Source organism: Leucoraja erinacea, chromosome 22 (assembly GCF_028641065.1).
Source record: "Leucoraja erinacea ecotype New England chromosome 22, Leri_hhj_1, whole genome shotgun sequence".
Taxonomy (NCBI): Eukaryota; Metazoa; Chordata; class Chondrichthyes; order Rajiformes; family Rajidae; genus Leucoraja; species Leucoraja erinaceus.
Window position 1 is genome coordinate 22,710,817 of NC_073398.1, and position 25,368 is coordinate 22,736,184.

Sequence of the window (25,368 nt, forward strand, 5' to 3'; positions counted from 1 at the left end):
AAAATTGTGTTGTGTATTGTATTGTATTGCAATGTTGAGAGCAAGGTTGTTGTTCTGACACCATTCAGATTTTCAATCTCCCTCCTGTACTCTAACTCATCATTTTCCATTATTAGTCCAACAACAGTGATATTGTTGCCAAATTTAGAGATGGCATTGGAGCTATATTTAGTTACTCAGTCATGGGTATAAAAAGAGTAGAGCGGGGCACTGAGCACATACTTTGAGGTGCTCCTATGTTGATAGCTATTGAGGCGGAAGTGTTGCCATTCAACATTGATTGTGGTCTGGGAATGAAGTGTGGGATACAATTATATAGGGATGAGCAGAGACCAAGTTCTCTGAGCTTGATGATAAATTTGGAGGGGATGATGGTGTTGAACACCGATGTATTCAATGAACAACAGCCTGATGTACCTGTTATACAATACAATACAGTACCTTTTATTTGTCATTTGAACCTCACATGAGGTTCAAACGAAATTTAGTTCCTGCAGCCATACAAGAAAAGAACCAAGACACACACCAACACAATTTACACAAACATCCATCACAGTGAGTCTCCTCCTCACTGTGATGGAAGGCAAAGTCTTGTCTCTCCATTCCTCTCCCGAAGTCGAGGTCAAAGCCCCCGGCGGGCGCTAGCAAGTCCGCGGCCACTCAAACCCACGCCGGGCGATGTAAGGCCCTGCCCCGGGTCTTGGTGTTGGAGCCCCCGGCAGGTGTAGGCAAGTCCGCGGCAAATTAAAGCCGCGCCGGGCGTTGTAAGGCCCCGCTCCAGGTCACTCAACCCCGCAATTCGGGCGGGAGAAGTCGCAGTTGCCGGTGCCCTGCAAAGCAGTCTCCCACCGGGGACCGAGCTCCTGGTGTCACCATCCACCGGAGTCGGGTCGCAGCAGCACACCACCACAGCTCTCCACGCTCCGAAGCTGGCCAGCTCCACAGAGGTAGGTCCACAGCTCCACAGAGGTAGGTCCACAGCTCCACAGAGATAGGTCTACAGCTCCACGGAGGTAGGTCCGCAGCTCCACAGCTCCACGGAGGTAGGACCGCAGCTCCACAGCTCCTTAACTCCACAGCTCCTCAACTCCACAGGCTCCATGACTTGAGCCTCCAGGTCGTTCCAGTTGGAGGCCACTCCACGGCGCTAGGCCCCAACAGCAACGGAGACCAGACAGGGAAAAGGTCGGGTCTCCATGCAGGGAAGAGATTTAAAAGTTTCCCCCACCCACCCCCCACATATACACATTTAAAAACCCGCTACAAACTAAACCCTCAACAGGACAAAGAAATAAAAAATACACAGACAGACTGCAGAGGCCGCTGCGACGTCGGTCGTACCGCCCACAATATAAAATATTGAATGGTTAAAATATCAGTCAGCTACGAAGGAAACAAAATCTAATATGTTGTTCACCTCGGTCTTGAAACGACCTGACTAGACAATAATCATGCTGCAACTCTGAGCACTATTGATCCGAGCATGACTGCGTTTGAAGAGAGATGCAATCATAATAGACTGCATGGTTCAAGAAGATGGAAGCTAAATACATAAGATCAGGCTTTGATTTACTGACATTTGTAAAATTTTATACAGTCTTTTGAATGAAATTAAGTCTCTAATTGCAAATCTCCAAACCAGTCTTATCTAGTTAATCTTTCTAACTTATGGCTTGGAAGAACCACAATGTCTTGTTGTATTATATTAAGAAGATATGCTATTACCTGGAGCCTCATGGCTGCCATCTCCAGTAAAAAAAAATGAAATCTGTGTCCTAATGAGACAGGTTATGCAACAGTGTGAGGGGAAGGTCATTTGATTCTTTAGGGTATAATATTTTTTAAATGTTCTCTATGGTTTTTTTTTCTGTAACTTGTGAAATGTATCAGCTGATATTAGAAAAAGTGAGCATATAACCCATCCAGTTCAGTTGTCCCATAAGAAAGAAAATGTGCCATCTTTACTGAGTCTAGCCTTTATGCGACCTCAGCCTGTAGCAACGTAGTTGACCTTTACCTTCTCTCTGAAATGGTTCAGAAAACAGCAAAAAAAATCAAAAGGACAACATCACACACCAGCTGGAAAATCCTATAAAGTCTTATGAACAACTTGTGGATGAGTAAAGCCGGAGACAAACACCTCTGTACTCGGGGAATCAACCCTTTTTCGGCCAATGCCACAGATTCATTATCGCCTCTGGATGTGTTTTGTATCATCAGAAGAACATAAAAACAAGATTGTTATAGAACGGAGGAACTGAGACGTGGAATTACATAGTCCGGTGAAAGTGGCGTTGCAGGTAGATAGGGTGGTGAAGAAGGCTTATGGCATGCTGGCCTTCATCAGTACAGGCAATAGACAACATGTGCAGGAGTAGGCCATTCAGCCCTTCGAACCAGCACCACCATTCAATGTGATCATGGCTGATCATCCCCAATCAATACCCCGTTCCTGCCTTCTCACGCATCCCCTGACTCCGCTATTTTTAAGAGCCCTATCTAGCTCTCTCTTGAAAGCATCCAGAGAACCTGGCTCCACTGCCCTCTGAGGCAGAGAATTCCACAGATTCACCATTCCCTGTGAGAAAAATTGTTTCCTCGTCTCTGTTCTAAATGGCTTACTCCTTATTCTTAAACTGAGGCACCTGGTTCTGGACTCCCCAACAGTGGGAACATGTTTTCTGCCTCTAGTGTGTCCAAACCCTTAACAATCTTATATGTTTCAATTAAAATACCTCTCATCCTTCTAAACTCCAGAATGTATAAGCCCAGCTGCTCGATTCTCTCAGCATATGACAGCCCTGCCATCCCGGAAATTAACTGTGTAAACCTACGCTGCACTCCCTCAATAGCAAGAATGTCCTTCCTCAAATTAGGGGACCAAAATTGCACACAATACTCCAGGTGTAGTCTCGCTAGGGCTCTGTACAGCTGCAGAAGGACCTCTTTGCTCCTATATTGGATTCCTCTTGCTATAAAGACCAACATGCCATTTGCTTTCTTCACTGCCTGCTGTACCTGCTTGCTTACTTTCATAGACTGATGTACAAGGACCCCTAGATCCCGTTGTACTTCCCCTTTTCCCAACTTGACACCATTTTGATAGTAATCTGCCTTCCTGCTTTTGCTACCAAAGTGGATAACCTCACATTTATCCGGATTAAACTTCATCTGCCATGCATCTGCCCCTTCCCCCAACCTATCCAAGTCACCCTGCATTCTCATAGCATCCTCCTCGCAGTTCACATGGCCACCCAGCTTTGTGTCATCTGCAAATTTGCTAATGTTGCTTTGAATCCCTTCATCCAAATCATTGATGTATATTGTAAATAGCTGCGGTCCCAGCACCGAGCCTAACGGTACCCCACTAGTCACTGCCTGCCATTCTGAAAGGGACCTGTTAATCCCTACTCTTTGTGTCCTGTCTGCCAACCACTTCTCTATCCATGTCAGCACTCTACCCCAAATACCATGTGCCATAATTTTGCCCACTAATCTCCTATGTGGGACCTTATCAAATGCTTTCTGAAAGTCCAGGTAAACTACATCCACTGGCTCTCCCATGTCCATTTTCCTAGTTACATCTTCAAAAAATTCCAGAAGATCAGTCAAGCTTGATATCCCTTCGTAAATCCATGCTGATTCGGACCGATCCTGTTACTGCTATCCAAATGTTTGGCTATCTCATCTTTTATAATTGACTCCAGCATCTTCCCCACCACCGATGTCAGGCTAACTGGTCTATAATTCCCTCTCTTTTTTCTCTCTCCTGCCTTTCTTAAAAAGTGGGATAACATTAGCTACCCTCCATTCCACAGGAATTGATCCTGAGTCTATAGAACATTGGAAAGTTATCACCAATACATCCACGATTTCTAGAGCCACTTCCTTAAGTACCCTGGGTTGCAGACCATCAGGCCATGGGGATTTATCAGCCTTCAGTCGCATCAGTCTATCCAACACCATTTCCTGCCTAATGTGGATTTCCTTCAATTGGATTTCCTTCAGTCACTGAGTATAGAAGTTGGGATGTTATATTACAAGACACTGATGAGGCTGCACAGTATTGTGTTCATTTTTGATCACCCTGCTCTAGGAAAGAGTGCAGAAAAAATATTTGAGGACGTTGCCAAGACTTGAAGGATTGAGTTAAAGGGAGAGATTTAGTAGGCTGGGGCTTTATTCCTTCAGGAGTAGGAGTCTGAAGGGTGTCCATCTAGAGTACTTTTATCAAGGTTGAGGAATCAATAATTAGGAGGCATAAGTTTAAATTGAGAGGGTAAAGATTTAATGGGGACTCGAAGGGCACCTTTTTCACCGAGCATGGTAACTACTGTTTATAGAACGAGCTGCCAGAGGATTTGGTTGAGGTCGATTGAAATAACAATATTTTAAAATTTACACAACTAGAAGTTTAGACAAAATCCTATGTTTACACTGGAAGCCCATTCTGTTACATTATCTATATATATCTATACATAACTAAAACTCTGATCTTGTTATCTTTCGGTTTGCGTGGTAATGCTACAATTTTTCGCCAGCTTGCTCACCGTTCTCCTCTACAGCGATTGCACCAAGTTTCGTTCCGATCAGTGGTCTAAGGTAATAGTTAGCGAGGTTTAAAAATTGCACTTGCTAGAGATCACGTTTGATCCAGAGACCCTCTTGAGGTGGCCATTTCAAATTAATGCAGGTTGTTGGAGTGCTGTTGATGGAGCTGTGTGTTTGTGCTGTGTGTGAGCTGTGTGTTCATCAGCCCCAATGGTCTAGAACCCCATGATCAGGAAACAAATGTGAATCTTACACATACCTTAATTCACATTTTGTGCTGTTACAAACCTCCACTTAAAAATATGGATATGGGTTGATGGGGTTGGGTGTTGGATATTCCCAATTGTTATTTTTTGGCTCAGTTTGGTGTTCTCAGTATATTTTTTAATTCATTGGTGCTTGGCAAAATAATATAATTTTGGTTCTTTGTAGTCTGTATAATCACAACTAAATCAAAATAGAACTAAGATGACAGCATCCAAATTTTGAAAGCTAACTCGTGAAGCTCTTCCATGATTTGAAACCTACTTATCCTGAGTTTAAAGGAATACATGTGTGGGGACCCCTGCTTTTCTTAGACACTGATAAACGCTGGACATTTTTTTCGGTTAAGGATAGTGGATTATGTTGTTAAGTCTGGTGCATAATTCAAAAATGCATGGTAGTTGATGCAAGCCTATAAAGTTAGTCAGAAAATGGGTTTAGCTTTTTAATGATCCTGCCAGTTACTGTACATTGGTCAGTTGATTATCTTTTACCTAAGCGTTTAGCTGCATAGCTAAATATGGAAGAATATTATTTAAATCTCTGCCATGTAACAACAGTTGGGGCAACATCTCTCAGACGGAATCACTTGGGCAAAATTTTCATTTTCTTTCACGTTTATACATATTTATAAATAAAGCATGTGGTTAATTGGCACACGAAAAATGATGCAGATGTGTAAGCTCAAAAGTTGCATTTTAAAATGTAGAAAGGGCATGAAGGCCCAAATGAATGAATGCTTTATCCATTTGTTTTGTGTGTACTTGAGTGGACGACCACATATTCACTGACTACAAGAGCACTTTAGTGCCTGGGCATTCTGAATTGTCTCCTTACTCCACAGAGACTTTCATCCCTCTATATGGCATTAGGCAGGATTGTGGAAGCATAGTCTCTGCATGCCTGAGTGCATGCAGCTTCAAAACCATTCAAGCAGCTTGGTATGTGCTCCTAGTGTGCTCCAAATGTCCTCCTAGTGTCCCCCAAAGCAGCACTGTGATTGGGCACTCACCAACTATCTCAAGCTTTTATTCTTCTAACACAACAGAGGATGCAGAGTCTACCATCTACAAATTTATTGGAGTACCGTGTCAAGTTATTCTAATGACCTCTTCCAAAGTCATAATCTCATCTCAAGTCAAGTCAAGTTTATTCATCACATACACATACGAGATGTGCAGTGAAATGAAAAGTGGCAATGCTCGCGGACTTTGTGCAAAAAGACAAACAAACAACCAAACAAACTATAAACACAATCATAAACACACACATATTCTTTTACATATTAAATATTGGAAGGAAAAACATTCAGTAAAGTTAGTCCCTGGTGAAATAGGAGTTTACAGTCCGAATGACCTCTGACAAGAAACTCCTTCTCAACCTCTCCGTTCTCACAGCATGGCAACGGAGGCGTTTGCCTGACCGTAGCAGCTGGAACAGTCCGTTGCAGGGGTGGAAGGGGTCTCCCATGATTTTATTGGCACTGGTGTTGCACCTCCTGATGTATAGTTCCTGCAGGGCGGCGAGTGAAGTTCCCATAGTGCGTTCGGCCGAACGCACTACTCTCTGCAGAGCCTTCTTGTCCTGGGCAGAGCAATTCCCAAACCAGGTGGTAATATTTCCGGACAAGATGCATTCCACAGCCACTGCGTAGAAGCACTGGAGGATCCTCGGAGACACTCTTAATTTCCTCAATTGCCTGAGGTGGTAAAGGCGCTGCCTTGCCTTACTCACGAGTGCTGAGGCGTGTGCTGTTCATGTCATATCCTCAGAGATGTGGACTCCCAGGTATTTAAAACAGCTCACCCTATCCACAGGATCCCATTTATCCTCAATGGTGTGTACGTCCTCGGATGATGTGCCCTCCTAAAGTCCACGATTAGCTCCTTCGTTTTTTTGATGTTCAAGAGGAGGCTGTTGTCCTGACGCCAGTGCCAGATCAGCCACCTCCTCCCGGTAGGCCTTCTCATCGTTTTCTGAGATCAGGCCCACCACCACAGTGTCATCAGCAAACTTAATTATTGAATCATCTACCTAAAAGAACAAGGTTTAGTTTAGAAAAGTAGCATGCAGATGGAAATACCATCATCTCTAAATTCCCTTCCACATAATGTAGCATGCAGACTAGGAAACATATTACCTTCTTCACCACTGTATCAAAATTGTGATAATTCCTAATTTATTGTAGAATCACATAGTCAAAAGCAGCTTAGCATCACTTCTCATGGGCAGTTAAAAACAGATATTAAATGGTGCCAATAATGCCTCATCTAATGAATGTGAAAGCCATTCTTCAAACAAATCATCTTTATCCAAAGAAATCTGTGAGGGACAATACTATATATTTAATATTATGCTTAATGCTTTAAGCCTTTAGTTGCAATTTTCAAATGTGTTAAATGTTTATTATTAGCCTCAGAATTTCATGTTTATTAACTAATCACAGATATAATTTCACATTCTCAGCTGTTAATGTTTAATCACCCAGCGGGCACATGCTCGTACTGTGAAACTAGATTCATCATGGGTTGATGACTGTTGGAAAATAAGAATTGTAATTGCACGGTTTTGCGCAGTTTCACCCTTATGCCCCAGTCCCACTTAAGAAACATGAACGCAAACCCTCTGGAGACTTTGCGCCCCACCCAAGGTTTCCGTGCGGTTCCCGGAGGTTTTTGCCAGTCTCCCTACCTGCTTCCACTACCTGCAACCTCCGGCAACCACCTGCAACCTCCGGGAACCTCACGGAAACCTTGGTTGGGGCGCAAAGTCTCCAGAGGTTTCCGTTCAGGTTTCCTAAGTGGGACAGGGGCATTATAGTAAAATTAAATTGTAAAAGTTTCTTGTCCTGCAGGACCAGTCCCTTCCAACCTACATCTGGGACACTTTGCATGCTCTCCACCTTTTAACATTTTACAATTTCCAGCCCCTCAGGTCTCACCTTCACCATGAACGTCTAGGCCCAATTCCCTTGGGGTCCACCATGACATTCTTGAAAATAGATCCAACCAGTTACCCTCCACTAACACTCTACTCCACCTTGCAGAACTGGATCTTACCATGACCAACTTTGCATTTGACTCTTCTCACTTTATCCAAATCAATGGTGTAGCCATGGGAACCCAGGTAGGTTGTAAATATGCCAGTTTTTTCATTGGCTATGCAGAACACTCTTGTCTCAAACTTTTTCTTGCACCTCTCCCCAACTCTTTCTCTCCTGCATCGATGACTTAATTGGTGCTACTCTGCCCCCATGCAGAACGCGTTTTATCAACTACGCTACTAATATCCACCCCTCAAATTCACGGAGTATTTCCAACATTTCTTTCCATTATCTGGATATCTCTATCTTCGTCTTAGGGAAAAAAACTATGCCCTGACTACGACACTATAAATCCACTGAAGCACACAACTACCTAGACTACACGCCTCTTCTCTCAGTTCCCTTTCTCCTCTGTATTGCTTCCCAAGACTGGGATGTGGCTTCCCTTTTACTATGGTCACCCACAGCTCTTCCATTTTCTGCATTTCTGCTCTCGCCTTGCCTTCAGGCTGTCGGAATGTCAATTTCCCATGCTCCTTGCCTTTCACGCTATCTGCCTCCACATCCAGCACGTTCTTCTTTGTCATTTTTAACAGCTACAGCGCGATCCCACCAATCGCCCCTCCTCATTCTGTTCAGTTTTTAGCAGTGACAGCTTCTCCATGACTCCCTGGTTTGCCCATCCCTCCTTGTACCCAGGCACTTTCTTCTACAACTGTTGGAGGTCCATCTATCCTTACACCATTACCCACACACCATACCAGGGTCTAAACACCACTTCCAGGTGAGGCAGAGATTCACATGCTCCTTCAATCTCATGTATTGCATTTCGATGTGGCCTAGGCGACCACTTTGTCAAGCATCTGTGCTCTGTCTGCAGTGGGCATCCTGATCTCCCAGTTGCAAGCTATTTTAACTCCCCTCCTACTCTCACACTTACCTGTCCATCCTCTGCCTTCACCACTTAAACACAGAGTGTTTGTGCTGGCTTAAACAGGGTGATGAAGACGCAGTTGGCCTGTGTGGTGGCGGCATAAACAGAGGAAAACGCATGAGAACAAAAGAGACCTTGAACAGAGCTGCATTCCAATCCTTCCTTGCCACTACCTTTCTTGGTCTGACTGAATTCTCACTTTGAACAACATTTTCTCTAATTGCACTCATTTCCTCCAAATCAAAGGTGTAGATATGGGAACCTACACTGGTCCAACCCATGCCCGCCTCTTTGTGGGACAGTGAACCCCACAGTCCAATTCTTCACTTTTCCCAGTACACTAACAATTGTATTGGTTCTTGTAGTTCCTTTTTAATTTTCACTCTGCTCTCATTTTCACTCAGTCTATCTCTGACTTTGCGCTTCTGTTTCCTAATTTATCTGACTTGCAGAGGATAAATTAATGCCCCGAAGACTTGCATAATTGCCTTAACCATTTCTATTGCCCCCTAACTCGTGTAAGGGCCCAGATTATCTGTCTGTTTTATATCAATTCTGTTAATGATAATTTCCCGAGAAGGGCTTTGAGATGTCTTCCTTTTTACATATAAACCTGGCTTCCCCACCATCATTCGCGGCAAGGTCCACAAACATATTTGCTGCATTTCGAGCACTTCTGCTTCTTCCACCAAAAGCAAAGGTAGGATTCTTCTTATCCACACCATTCTCACACCAGCTTTTGATTTCAAAAATCATCCTCCATATTTGATGCCACCTCCACTGAGATGCCACCACTTAATTACCTTACTCAGAATTCCAAACGACCGTTAACTCCACAACTCCGAAGTTCACGCTGACATCTTCACCAATGCCTGTTCCCCTTCTTATGAAACTTCCTGTAAAACCACAGGAAAAGCAGCAAGTTCCCTCTTACTTCTTTCCCACCATCTAAGGACCCACACTCTGCTTCCCGGTGAAGCTACATCTTCGTCCAGCTCATGCCATGGTCTGCTCTACATCATAGAACCCAAATGCAGATTAGTGGCTGCTTTGCAGAAACGCTTCCATTCACTCCAAAATATGACCTAAACCTTCCAGTTCACTGTCATTTTAATTCTCTGCCCAACTCTCACTCGGAGGCCTTCATCTTTGGCATCCTACACTCTTCCACTAATGCATATCATAAACTAAAGCTATAGCACTTTATCTTCCACTTACGTATGTTGCCATCATCAGGACTTCAACAAATTCAGTTAACCTGGTTTTCTGATTTTGAGCAGTTCTGATGCAAAGTTTTCCTCTCTGTACAGTTTCAGCCTGACCTGCAGAATATTCCCAACTTCATCCAGCATTTCTTATTTCTAACAACCAGTGTGTCATGTAACTCATATTTCCAGCTTCCCCCCCCTCCCCCACTTTCCTCGGTTCTCATTCCTCTTCCACTGATACTTCAATCAGATCAGTTGCAATCTGCATATTTTTGCCACCCATCCATGGCTGGAATCAACACCACACTGCAAAGGCTAGGGTCCTGAAACATTAAGTGCCTCTGTCTCTGCTGCATGACCTGTGTGTTTCCAACATTTTTCCTTTGTTGGGCAGCATGGTGGTGCAATGGTAGAGTTGCTGCATTACATCACTTGCAATGCTGTCGACCCGACTATGTGTGCTGTCTGTACGGAGTTTATACGTTCTCCCTGTGACCGCGTGGGTTTTCTCTGAGATCTTCTGTTTCCTCCCACACTCCAAAGACATACAGGTTTATAGGTTAATTGGCTTGGTATAAATGTAAATTTGTCCCTAGCTTGTGTATAATTAGTGTTAATGTCAGGATACCCCTGGTCGGCGTGGTCTTGGTAGGCACTATATCTCTAAAACCCAAATCTAAATATTTATATAGCTGTTTACTGACTGTCTACTTTTATTAATCATTCACAATCTTTTTTTTAAGCTTTTATTGTAAGTGCCACCGTGATGGATATTTATTACAAATTTATCAGCCAGAAAAAATAATTTTGAGATGTCTTATCCCAGTGCCTTATCGTAGATTTATTGCCAGCTCCCTGATCTTTTATTGATTATTCATCCTTTACAGCTGTGTGCTATTTTCTGTATCCATTTCTACCTATAATGATCAGCGTATCTAGGTCATTAAGTTACTTTCTTCATTTTGAAAGTACTTAACAAGGAAATAGATAGGTTATTGGGTGCAAGTGCATTAAGGGGTATGGAGAGCAAATTAAAATATGGTATCAAGACGGATGATTGACCATGATCATATGAATCGGGGAGCAGGCGTGAAGGGCTGAATGCCCAGATAATACATTTTTCATGTTTTGTTTTCCTTGTTAACATTTTTTATTATTTCAATTATATGCCTGTTACTTATTTTGCCCCAATATTATCATTTTGGATTGCTTTCACAAGAGGCTGAGCTGAAGAGTCTGTTCCCTGCTGTATGACTTTAAGATTTATGGTTGTATTCCTTGGAGCTTAGAAGAATGAGGAGTGATCTTATTGAAACACACAAAGTACTCAAGGGACATAACAGGGTAGATAGAGTCATACACCATGCTTCGGCCCGACTTCCCACACCGACCAACAAGTCATATCTACACTGGTCCCACCTGCCTGCATTTGGCCCTTATCTCTTGAAACCTGTCCTATCCATGTACCTGTCTAATTGTTTCTTAAATTTGCAGTTGTCCCTGCCTCAACATCCTCATCTGGCAGCTCGTTCCATACACCCACCACCGTTTGTGTAAAATGTTACCCCTTAGATTCCTATTAAATCTTTCCCCCTTCACCTTAAACCAATGTTCTCTGCAGTGATGGAAATTGGTTTTAAGAACTAGGGGTACGCTAAGGTCCATGAGGCTGAGGTTGGGAAGGAAGGGGGGTGGGGGTAGACGCTATGAGCCTGTATGCACTGGGCATGATGTTTACATGCACATTGTATCAGTAACTCAGTTAAGTAAAGATAGGTATAACAAATTAGGTCGGTGATTAGTCACAACGCCCCTCGGAGACTATGTATGATTGGCCGCCGCGTGACCAGCGCATTATGTGATTAGACACAATGCCCTTGGAGACAGCGGCTGATTGGACGGGAGGAGACCGATTTGTTGATTGGACGAGAATTTTAAGGGAAGCTGGTCAGTGATTGGACGCAACCCCCTTAGAGACAGCGGTTGATTGGCCGCCAAATAATCGGGCACAAAAAATTGACAAATAGGAAAACAATAAAATCGGAATATCATGAAGAATATCATGCCTGATCTGCAGCAAAGATACTAGTATCTGCTCTCGTATCTTTGATCTGCAGTTCCTTCCCATTGAAGAAGAACCCTAGTCCGAAAAAACTCCTAATCCATTCCCTCCACAGATGCTGTCTAGCCCGCTGAGTTTCTCCTGCACTCTGTTTTTAATTTAACTCTGAAATTGAAGATAGACATAAAGCTGGAGTAACTCAGCGGGACAAACAGCAACTCTGGAGAGAAGACCCTCTCCCCAGATCTGCCGCCCGTCCCACTGAGCCACCCCAGCCCCCCCCCCCCCCCCCCCCCCGTGTCCACCTTCAATTCCAGAGCCAAACAAAAAACACAGTGTGCTGGAGGAACTCAGCGGGTCAGGCGGCACCAGCGGAGGGAACGGACCAGGAGCCGCCACGGGCCAGGGCTTCCCCCCCCCCAACAGGAAGGAACCACAGATGCAGTCGTCACCGCAAAACGCCAAATGATTCCGGGATAGATGTGGATAGAGAACTGGCTGGCAAACAGGAAGCAAAGAGTAGGAGTAAACGGGTCCTTTTCACAATGGCAGGCAGTGACTAGTGGGGTACCCCAAGGCTCAGTACTGGGACCCCAGCTATTTACAATATATATTAATGAGGGAATTGAAGGCAATATCTCCAAGTTTGCGGATGACACTAAGCTGGGGGGCAGTGTTAGCTGTGAGGAGGATGCTAGGAGACTGCAGGGTGACTTGGATAGGCTGGGTGAGTGGGCAAATGTTTGGCAGATGCAGTATAATGTGGATAAATGTGAGGTTATCCATTTTGGTGGCAAAAATAGGAAAGCAGACTATTATCTAAATGGTGGCCGATTGGGAAAGGGGGAGATGCAGCGAGACCTGGGTGTCATGGTACACCAAGTCATTGAAAGTAGGCATGCAGGTGCAGCAGGCAGTGAAGAAAGCGAATGGTATGTTAGCTTTCATAGTAAAAGGATTTGAGTATAGGAGCAGAGAGGTTCTACTGCAGTTGTACAGGGTCTTGGTGATACCACACCTGGAGTATTGCGTACAGTTTTGGTCTCCAAATCTGAGGAAGGACATTATTGCCATAGAGGGAGTTCAGAGACGGTTCACCAGACTGATTCTATGTCGGACTGTTTATGAAGAAAGACTGGATTCTTGGTTTATACCCTAGAAATTTAGAAGATTCTTATAGAAACTTACAAGTTAAGGGCTAGATTGGACGGCGTCATTAATGCTTGGTCAAAACACAGCTTACATTTACTGAGATGAATGTTTTTCGATGTACATCATTGTATAACTACGTGTTGAGGCTACTGGCTGTATTTAACAAGTGCCCTTGTGGCTAAGGGGATCAGTGGGTATGTTAAGGCAGGTACGGGATCGAGTTTGATCTGATCTATTGAATGGCGGTGCAGGCTCGAAGGGCTGAGGCCTAAAATATTATGGTTTCTAAATGCCGAGGCGGGAGGGTCAAGAGAGAGATGAGAGCCGGGGAGACGGATGGGGATTGCTTCTTAAAAATAATGTGGGTGAATGACTTTACCTGCAAAAGTGCTCTAGAGCCCTCTATGACTTGCCTTTTAATGAGTACTGAATTTTATTCAAAGGAACGATCATTAATGCTTGGTCACACACAATTACATTTCTGAGGAATGTGGAGACAATAACTACGTGTTAACCTTTGTTATGCAACAGTGGTATCAACAAATCATTATCTTTCATGATATATTGGGTCAAAGAAGACTAGGGGGATTGGGGGTGGGGGGAAAAGTACTATCGCTGGGACTTGTAAATTAGTAAAACAAATGTTCTTCTTTAAGTACTATTGTTTCTGGGATGGGGTGACTGATTACAAATAACCGACATTCTATATTTTGTCATAATGTGGCTGAAACAATGGCATATTTTGTGATATTTATTGAGATAGAAAAATACAACTGAGTTTGAGCAAAATATTACCTTGCAACATATTGTATGTCTGATAGATATTATGAGATGGAACTCATAAATTATGGGAGAATTACATAAAACTACAATTCAATGGTAATGAATATACTGAGTATCCTTATTTCCATCATGAACATACAATAGTGATATAGGACAGCAGGTCCTAATACGGTAAACTCACGAGCTATTATGGTATGACTACGTAATAAAAAGTTTCAAATTTTCACATCCCAAGTATATTTTACTCGTGGATATTTTTCAACATGTTGAAAAATCTTCACGAGTTACCACGTTTCCCGAGTACCTGCCGTTAGTGTTAAGAGACGTCCCGAGCTCCGAAGTACCCGCTACGTTCATTCTACGTGCTTACCACGAGTTTTGGGTTTTTTTAAACTCGGGAGAGCTCTTGGGTGAACTCGCACAGTGGGACAGGGCTTTGACTTCCAACAATAAGCAATAGGAGAAACCAATTAACTGATTTGAAGAATACTTCTGTTCAATCAACAGTAACATTGAGTATCCAATTGCTTGTCTCCTTAATTGTTGATCTGTTTCTCATTCTGATTTATCTATCTTTGCATCCCACACTGTTCCGAGGGAGGTCAATAAAAGTTTAAAGAACAGTAGCTAATTTTTCTGACTTGGCATAATATTGCCTTCGGGACTCGCCATTGAATTCAGCAATTTCAGATAATCAGCTTTCAAGTCTTTTATCTTACATTTCCAGTGTTCAGTTTTTTTTCCTCTTTCTTTTTTCTTGAGTTATTTCAGATTTCATGTATCGTGCCGTATAGAGAAATGGAATATGGTGGTTGGAGGAGAGGAAAAATAAGATCATAAAAATTAATAAAGAGTTTTGGAGACTGAGTTATAAAAAAAGTTGGGCAGACTGCATCTATATAGGGTCTTTAAAACGGGAATACAGACTAAGTATGTAAATCGCTAGTGAAAGTGTTGGGAAAATCCAATACCTATTTGGTGACCACTTTGTAGAATACCTTTATTCAATCCACAAAGAGCTTCAATTTATCTGTCGCTTTAATTCACCATTCCATTCACACTCTGACCTTCCCGTCTTTGCCCACCTGCATTGTTCCAATAAAACCCAACATGTGGTTGAGGAACAGCATTTAATTCTCTGAATAGACTTAAGAATTCAGTGAGCAATTTTGGATAACTTGTCTTTCCTGTTTGTATCATAGCATGCTAATTCTGATGAAAGATCGTGTGTGTGTAATGTGAACACATCGTTTGTCTCCCACAAATGCCGCTTAACCTGTTGGATATTCCCAGCATTCTCTTTTATTTTAAAAAAATCCAATAATGGCACTGTTCTTTATCTCACAATTCCAATATTGATTTCCTTGTTCTCTCTTTGACTTTGCTCAGCTCCTTCTGTTTACACCTCCTCTTGATCTTTTGCAATTAATGTGCATTCATCCTCTCTCATTCAATATCACCATTGTTTGCATCATTCAGTGTCTTTTGGAAACCATTCTACCATGGATATTTCCTTTGTCCCCTTACACCCCCCTCTGCTCTGCAATTTAAAACATGCTTGCTTTCCAATATTTCCTTGTTTTGATGAAAGACCTTTGACCTGAAACATTAATATGGTTGCTCGTGCCACTAATGCTACCTGACCCGCTGAGTATTTCCACTTCCAATTTTATGTTTTTATTTTAAATTTCCGATGTCTGCACTGCAGTTTGTTTTTGCTTCAAATTCAGAAAATATCTGAATTGATATTTTGTATACTTTTGACATTTTGAGATGTGTGTGAATTGGACATAGGATGCATGACTTTAGAAATAGTTAGCTCTATTAAAAAACATATTAGTTTTGAGACAAATGAGACAGTTTTCTTTACATTGAACATGTCATTTTCTTTACAATATATTTGAAGCTTCACAAACTATTCACTGTTCTTGTGAGTGATCTGTTATAACTGAAGCTTTCTCCTACCCCCCCCCCCCCCCCCCCCCCCCCCCCCTCCCCCCCTCTCCCCATTTTAATTTTGGCACTGTTGTGTGACTTACTCCATTGATAATGAGGTTAAATGGCACAAGCGACAGGTGAAATAAATGAGGGTGAGAAAGAACACTTTTATTAAAAGGAAATTCAAATCTTCATGTGAGAAGAATGTTTTGCTTTGGGTAAAGGAAGAAATTGGTTAGCCTGAGTGAATCAAATTAATATTTAGACATTATTGTGGAATATTTTCAAATCAAAACGTAAGATAAATATGGCAATTTAACAAAATTAGTGTTGAGATGTCATGCAGGAAAGGCTTTTCCAAATCATCCAGTGGATAGATGCTGATGTACTTGTACAGAAGATGCCAACATCAGACTTTTGAGTGAAATACAATTTTATTTTTTACTATGTTCTAGGACTCTGATTAATGGAACAACAGAGCATTTATGTGGACTAGATATCTTGCTTAACCTGAGTCAATAGTCTATTTCAATATTTCACAGAGTAGCTGGGTTTGTTAAACAATCATTTGTCACTTTCCCATGAATTTGCAATGCCACCAGTGTGTATGATCAAACTAGAATATAGCTTAGAGTTGCTGTCTTACAGAGCCAGGCTCCCAGGTTCGATCCTGACAACAGGTGCTGTTTGTTCGCAGTTTGTATGTTTTTCCTCTGACCACGTGGGGTTTCTCCCGGTGCTCCGGTTTCCTCCCCCACTCCAAAGATGTACAGGTTTGTAGGTTAATTGGCTTTGGTAAACTTGTAAATTGTCCCTCATGTGTAAGGTAGTGCTAGTGTAGAGGGTGATCGCTGGTTGGTGCAGACTCAGTGGGCCATACTGTATCTCTAAAATCTAAATCTGAATTTTTGTCCAAACTTAAATTTTAAAGAAATGGATTCAGTGCACAGTGGAAAGCAACAGAGAATGTTTTTACGAAGAATCGAAGTGTTAATCTTTCTAAATAATAAGTGTTGCCACGATGTCACAAGGCTAAACCAGTAATTTACTCATATAAAAAATCATGCCAATTAAATCAATCAAGAATTATAGGAAACCTGCCTCACTGGGTCCCAGCAGGAGAGAAGAAAATCAAACCAAATTATCTGATCTAATGACTGATGATAATTGAGTGAAGCTCTGTGCTGGTCACATATTTGCCCTCAAAGCAATAAACAATCATAGTTTTCTCAGAGAAGAACACTCTTTCAACACATTCTATCACACACTGAAATAAACACATCACAACAATCGTGCATGTAGGCGTATGAGACATAGATACAAGTTGCCATTCTGTTTGTAGAAACACTCCTAAGACCTGATTGCACGGTCATGCAAATTATTAATACCATTACTATAACAGGAATGTTAAACTATTTAAAGATGTCATTAAGTGAGAATGAAAATCCATAGCCAGAGTATTTGACATGCTGGGACTGCACAAAAAAAAAATCTGCAACAATTCTATCCCTTGCAACCTTCCTGGCTATCACATTTTCAAAAATATATATTCATTCTAAGGACTTGGGACTAGCAGCCTGGCACTGCATTTAATTGCCCATTCCCTAATTGCCCTTTAGAAAGGATGGTGAGTTGCCTTTTTGAACTACTGTAGTCCTTGATGTAGCTAAAACCACATTGATGTTTTGGAGAGAATTCCAGGATTTTGACCCAGTGAATGTGAAGGAACATATTTTTCCAAGTCAGAATAACTTGTGACTTGGAGGTCAACATCAGGTGGTGGTGTTATAATGGCTTTGCTGCCCTTCAACGTGGTAGAAGTTGTGACTTTGGAAAGTGCTGTCTAATGCCCCTGTCCCACTTAGGAAACCTGAACGGAAACCTCTGGAGACTTTGCACCCCACCCAAGGTTTCCATGCGGTTCCCGGAGGTTGCAGGTGGTTGCCGGAGGTTGCAGGTAGTGAAAGCAGGTAGGGAGACTGATAAAAACCTCCGGGAACCGCACGGAAACCTTGGGTGGGGAGCAAAGTCTCCAGAGGTTTCCGTTCAGATTTCCTAAGTGGGGCGGGGGCATAAGGATTCTTGAGGAGTTGCTGCAGCCATCCTATAGATGTAATAACCACTCAGGATTTTGGTGCCAAAGCGCATTTAGATTGCAGAGAATCATCGTGATTTGTAGTGTATAGCTAAATCTTCGAACAGAGTCACTGTGATCCATCCGTCGTTGGTTCTATTGCTATTAAATCCATCCATTTATTCATTGGGAAGAATTATGCGTATCCAAACAGATAATCCATGATTTCTCCGTTTATCTTTCCAACTTAAAGGCACAGGATTTGTGGAAGCAGATCTATTATTTTATCGGACCTTCAACCTCTACTCTCTCGCACAAGTTCCAAGGATAATTTTAAATAAAACATTCTTCTATTAGTCACTCATAGTAATTGATATGTGTATTTTCGCTCCAGTGATTGTTGTTATTTTAATGACGCTATTATTTGTGTACTTAATTAACTTATTCATCTTAGACAGATCTTTTATTCCAAAGAAGTAGTATATTCTTGAATAAAGTTACAATCCTTCACTTGTAATGACTGGATCAATCAAGTTATCTAACAGAGAGATTTGCACCACCATAATTTCAGACTTAAATGATTCCATTGGTACAAGTTTAAAATCTTTTGTTGCTTTTTGTACAGCTAAAGTGGAATTGCACTCCATTGTGCTTCCATGTCAAGCTAAAATCTCAGGAGATTGCCAAACAATGTAATGAATGTAGCATATTATTCATTATGCAAACCAAAGTATTGCCCTCAATAATAACAGACTTTTTGCCCCTGGATTATCATCAATTGTCAGTTTGTGTGTGTGATTTATTTGGCTTGGCACATAATTTGCAAAATGGTTGCATTTTCTGCTATTAATATATATTTTCTCAAGGGCAGCATATAGCTTGTACAGCTTATGTTTTTTTTTTACAAATTTCTAGTAGTTGTGTTTCTTTGGCAATTCTTTAGCCTTGTTCCAAAAGCTATAGGATCTGAGTTATCTTGATTTATGTATTGTACAATCCTGTTTTGCTACCTCACTAATAGCATTTGATTGCACCACTATGCTTCAGCCAATTGATATATCTCATCCTAAGTGTAGGAAATAACTGCAGATGCTGGTTTAAATTGAAGGTAGACACAAAATGCAGAGTAACTCGGCGGAACGGGCAGCATCTCTGGAGAGAAGGAATGGGTGATGTTTTGGGCCGAGACCCTTCTTCATTCCTTATCTCCAGAGATGCTGCCTGTACTGCCAATTTACTGCAGCATTTTGTCTACCCATCTCATCCTAAGATTTGGCTAACTTCTTAATTAAGTATTAATTAAGTAAGTATTAATTAAGTAAGTTTATTGGCCAAGTATTCACATGCAAGGAATTTGCCTTGGTGCTCCGCCCACAAGTAACAACATGACATGCAGTGACAGTTACGAATCTCAGAAAACACTAAACATTTATAATGATAAAGCGTTAATGATAAAACACCATTGATCAAGCATGTGAACCAACAAAATCAACCAACCAGATCAACGTTTATACGTTGATATATGTTTATATGTACCTAAAAACAAATCTACTTTCAGAAAATTAAGATGGAGAGGGATTTGCTGCTTTTGAATGTTAAACCAGGAGAGAAGAGACATGCATAAAGGTGATCCAATTGCCTAGCTCATCCACTGATCAGCGCCTCATTAATTGCTCAGTAATGAATGAATGCAGAACATAATTTAAAAAGTCAGACCTGAACATAGAAAGCTGAACATATGTTCTTTGAAGTGCAGTGATCAATGGGTCAGAAATATTCAGACTACTGAAGGAAACACATCAGTGAAAGAAACCTAGTGCAATTCTTATCCTTCAAGGCCAAAATTATGTTTAGTTTCATAAATCTGTCAAGCAGATCATACATTGAGATTGGTGCTCAGATTGGTCTGATAGTTTTTGCTTTCACGAGCACTTGAGCTGAGAAAGATGGGGCACCAGCACAAATAAAATCATAAAAGTGTTATTGGAACCAGTTGCTATGAAATCATCAAAAAACAAATCCAGAGTACTGAAGTGGATTCAGAGAATAGCAACTCTACGGTGTGGAATTTTAAATGATTAAAGTTGTTACAATACAGACATGAGTAGCTGAGGGAAATTTCAATGGGATTGAAGAACGGGCCCAAATTTTCAAAACAATGAGGAAATTTATTCAGATTCAGAGAGGTTATGTAAATCTACAGGAGGTGATAAGATCAGAAAGCCACAAGATAAAGTTGTGGTTAGCAACCCCCACTATCCCTCCTCACCTCCCCCACTGCCCTCCTTTCCCTCTATTCCCCCACTCCCTACCGCCTTCGTTCTTCTCCCTCTATTCCCACTCTCCCTCCTCACCTCCCCAGGATCTCGAAGGTACCGCTCCTTTCCCTCCTTGCGTGCCTCTCCCTCCCTCCTTTCCCTTACCCTCAGCCACTCCCTCCCTCCTTCCATAACTCCTCTATCTACCCAAACATAACTAAAACGCTGATCTTGTGCTCTTCCGGTTTGCGTGGTTTTTCTATTTGCGCAAAAACGGTACACGATAGTGCTACGATTATTGAGAAACCCAATTCTGGTGCACATGTCCTTCAGCAGTGAAGAGTATTTTGTTGCTTAGGGGAGTGAGATTTGCAGCACTGGGTTGGTCAGTTATCCTTTCTCCAGTTCAAATTCCCCTATATTAACTGTGGTCGCCTTCACTTGTGGGATGCAAAGATGACTAACCATTGTGTTTGTGGGAAGGAACTGCAGATGTTGGTTTAAACCGAAGATAGACGCAAAATGCTGGAATAACTCGGGCAGCATCTCTGGAGTGAAGGAATGGGTGACATTTAGTAGAAGGGTCTCAACCCAAAATGTCACCCATTCATTCTCTCCAGATATGCTGCCTGTCCAACTAAGTTACTCCAGCATTTTGAGTCTAACCATGATGTTGCCTGGAATGAAAGGAAGATAAACTGGATAGGCTGTCTTCGTTTTCCCTTCAGCCGAAGGGTGTTGGGCAGAGGTAGAGGGTGGAACAAACCAGATATGGTATACCAAATTATGAGTGACATAAATAGGTTAGATGGTAAGAATTTTTTTCTGTAGCGGAGATGTTTAGACTAGAAGGCAAAGGTTTAAAGTGATGAGTAAGAGGTTTAGAAGTGATCTGCATATTGGCTTGGCAATGGGAAACATGGTGAAGGTTGAGAGCTATTTTGTAATTTTGGGATTGAAGTTGTGATCCTTATTGTTTGCAATATGGAGCATTGAATACAGAAGTATGGAGATTATACTTTAATTTTATAAAACCTTGATCATGTGTTAGTTGGAGTAGTGTGTCCAGTTCTTGTCCCCATGTTGTAAGATGGATGTGGTAGTGCTAGAAAGGCGGCAGACGAGATTCGGCAGGATGTTGTCTGGGATGGAGTCATTCAGTTATGAGGAGAGACGAGAGAAACTAGGTCTGTATTCTCTGGAGTGGACGGGGTTATGAGAGGACTTTAGTGAGGTATATAATATAATGATGGGTCTCGATAGGGGAGACCTCAGGAGTTTTTTTCCTTTACCAGGGTAAATAAAATTGGAGGTCACAGATATTGGCTAAGAGGAAGAGATTTTGAGGGGATATGAGAAGGACCATCTTTACTCTGAGATCTTTTGCCTTCCTGGGGAGTACATAATAGATTGAACATGGTTGGGGGAAGGAGATATTTAATACCAAATATGGCTAAAATATTGCATGCTGTTTGTAAAAAATTACACTTGTAAGCAGTAGTGAAATACTATTTTAAAAATATCAGTCAATCCTAATGGAAAAATTATGACCAGAATGGCTGTCATTCATTGTAAAATTATGATCATAGTAGGTAATTATTAGTGACAAATAATTATTAGTGACAAATAGAATATGACTAAAATATATGGGTTGGAGAATCAGTGGGAAATCACATTTCATAGATCTTTCTCTTAGATCCACTTAGATCTGCCAGCAGGTAAACCCGTACCTTGTTTTATGGAACACGAGCTGAGTGCAACCTTCCACTGAAGTGCACCAGCCCTGTGACTTCTGCACGTTCAACTGTTCAGTTAAAATGAACGGGGGGGAAAAATCAGCTCCAGAAGGTGGCTAAGTAGCTGCTTATTTTTTTTTAAATGTTTTAATTGGTTTTGTGTAATTGCTTTATAGCCTCTTCAAAAAATAAACATTTTTTAATTGAGGCCTTTAGTGATTTTGAAGTTTAAGAAGGTCACAACAAAATTAATACGTGATAGCCTGTGAGCTTGGTGGTGAACCACCCTGGCAAACAAAGCCATTTCGTGATCATCTCGAGCCTGTTACACCGAGAGAGGACATGCACTGAACTCAGCAGTGACCACTTGTGACCAAGATGATAGCATGATGGGTTTTCAGAGTACTGAGAAACCCAATTCTGGATACACATGTCCTTCAGCAGTGAAGAGTATTTTGTTGCTTGGGGGAACGAGATTTGCAGCACTGGGTTGGTCAGTTATCCTTTCTCCACTATCTTCAGCATCTTGAAATGGTGAGTGTTTGATATTCCAGGTGATGCCACACTGGATGTTTGTAGTATACTATTCCCAATCATGGTTGCCAATGCCTCCGTGCTTGAGGGCAATCTTTAGTGCGTCTTTGTTCTGTTTCTTGATTAACAGAAAACTGGGAGAAGGGAATCTGGCAAGGAAGATGGTTCTCGGGCATTGGGATGCAGCAGCTTTTTCATCAGAACTTGTTTCTCATGAGTAAAGTTTTGATTCTGGTGCATGCAATTTCATGGAGGAAGTGTATGTTGGCCCTCCTATTGGATCCCCAAGATTTGATTCAATTACAGTTGGTGGAATCCCTGAGGGTCTCAATGTAACATCAGTAACTGGTCCATGTTTTGTTGTGGTGAAAGAGAGCAGTCAGCACCAGAGCTCTATAAACTCGCAATTGAGTTGGAATGGTCTCAAATTTTGTAGATACGTTTTCACAAATTGAAGAAAGCTGTAGTGGTACAATTGACAAATTGAAGAAAGCATTACTGGTACATTAATGCGAGAATTGATCACAACAAAATAAAGCCCCTGCAGTTGCTTTTCACTGCAAAATAAGTCCATTACTGAAGCCCAAACTGAAAATCATTTTGCAACTAAGTTTAATTTTAACTGGACTTATCAGCAAATTTTAAGTGAGGCTGCGCTAGAAAATTACTGCAACATTTACTCTAAAATATAACTTGGTAAATTAATCCATATCTGTGAATCCTATCGGAAATTGGTTTGCAGAGACCTGGTGAGAAACTATCACAAAGCTGAGTGTCAAATGTAGTTGATGGGAGAAATTACGGTATCATGTTGCGAAGATAAATTACTGTTGTAACCTAGCAAGCCAGCAGTTTCATAGTAAATTGGCTTGAGAAATGATTGTACTCAAAATGGCACAATCTTATAAGCCACTACAAAAAATGAGGGCAATTTTAGAACTTGCAGCAACTTATTAAGGCACGAGGTGCCTCAAAGCAAGAAATTCCAGTTGCAATTTGGTAAGCAATATTTGGGGTGGGGTGAAGGGCAGCCTGGGAGCACGTTACAAGAAACTAAAATAATTGTAAAATACACAAATGAGAAGCTGTGTTTTCTGAACAAGTTGAGAAATCTCTTTAAGATTGAATCACTATTCAAATCCCAGCAAGACGCAAAACCACTGAGACAAATCTCTGTAAAGGGCCTGTCCCACTTACGTGTCCTTGGCATGCAAATTAGGCGACCTCGTGGTCGCGTTGAGGCACAAGGGCATTGTATGGCCGTGCGGGGCCGGTCCCACTGAGAAGCGTGGAGGGGTATGGAGTTGTGCGCAAGATCGCGCGGGGCGTCGCGCGCCAACAGCCTGTCGCGTAACTGATGACCAAAGTGGGACAGCCCCAAGATCCTGGCGCGACGCAATGTCTCACCTCCAACAGCAGCAGAAGCAGGCAAACGATCGCCGAGCTTGGCCTGGGGCTCACGGCCGTTGCGGTCCGGTTCCGCCCCCACTTCTAGTCCCAGAGCGGGGCCAAGAAAATTGAAGATAGACACAAAATGCAGGAGTAACTCAGCGGGCGGGACTGGCAGCATCTCTGGAGAGAAGGAATGGGTGATGTTTCGGGTCAAGGCCCTTCTTTTCAGACTGAAGAAGAGCCTCGACACGAAACATCACCCATTGCTTCTCTCCAGAGATGCTGCCGGTCCCACTGAGTTACTTCAGCTTTGTGTCCATCTTCAAATGACGTCACGCGCTCCAGACGGCTGTGCGTACGCATGAAATCGCCGCGACCATTGCGTGACCATCACGGCTCAACGTGACCACGAGGTTGCGTAATTTGCGTTCCAAGGACACATAAGTGGGACAGGCCCTTAAGAAATGGAGTAACAGAACTAGCCACTTGAGAAAATCGAGTAGTACTAACAATAAATCAGGAAAATAATGGATTAAAGCACAATAATAATTACAAATAATATAGAAGATAGATTGGTTACATCAAAATTTCAGCTAATGAATTCAGAATTTGCCTCCCACTCAATATCCTATTAGAAACACTAAAGCTAAGTACACCTGCTAATTCTTGCTTAACCTCTCATAATAATGTTAATGTCTATTAAGCTCTCACAAAGTGCATTTTACACAACATCTGATTTAACTGATTGATAGTTTGAAAGACAATGAAGGATTCTTGAAGAATGGGAATTGCTTGATTCAAAAGCAGATCATTTTGGCCTTTGAGCCTGTACTGACTCATGGGAGAGCAATCCCATCAGTCTAAGTCCCTTTTCTATTCTTAAGGGCTGTGTAACGGGTTATGGAAGTGAAGGTACATATTCTTGAAGTTGTCAGTACATACAAAATACATGGAGGTTGCAGCATCAATATTGTTGGTGTTTTATAGTAGGTAAAGCTGTCCATGAGTAAAGAAAAATTGTGGACCACATTTAAATACTGTGGGCTGTTATCCTGCATGATCTGATGGACCCATGAAAGAAAAATTACAGCGTTTTTTTCAGATCAAAATAGAAAGGAATTATGCACAACATTTTGCTTTGTCAATATGCTTCTAAGTAAGGTGAGTAATTTTGTTTCCCGCATTGTGCCTTCATACAGTGATCTAACTGTCAGGCTGACAATAAATTTTATTGATTTAAAGAAATAATTTATTCCAGTTGGAACAGAGCAGTATTGAGTGGACAGTGATGTACTGAAGCCAAGGATAAATGGTGTGTTAGTCTTTCTTGTACATGACAATGTGTTAAAAGCATGACAAGTATGGAGAAGCAAACATGCTTTGCTCTGAACTGAAACTAATGATCTTCCAAATGGCAGATGGTGCAGTTTTATATTTGA

General features: G+C 41.8%; 1 protein-coding gene and 1 long non-coding RNA gene across 17 annotated transcripts in view; one reads left to right on the forward strand and one right to left on the reverse strand.

The window, feature by feature from the left end:
- magi2a (membrane associated guanylate kinase, WW and PDZ domain containing 2a) overlaps positions 1–25,368 on the forward strand; it is a 369,023-nt gene that overhangs the window by 97,032 nt on the left and 246,623 nt on the right. The window lies entirely within an intron of this gene.
- Positions 22,159–24,281, reverse strand: LOC129707795 (uncharacterized). The gene is made up of 2 exons (XR_008725237.1): positions 23,945–24,281; positions 22,159–22,998 (listed from the first exon to the last, which is right to left on the reverse strand). It is a non-coding gene; the product is annotated as an uncharacterized LOC129707795 (long non-coding RNA).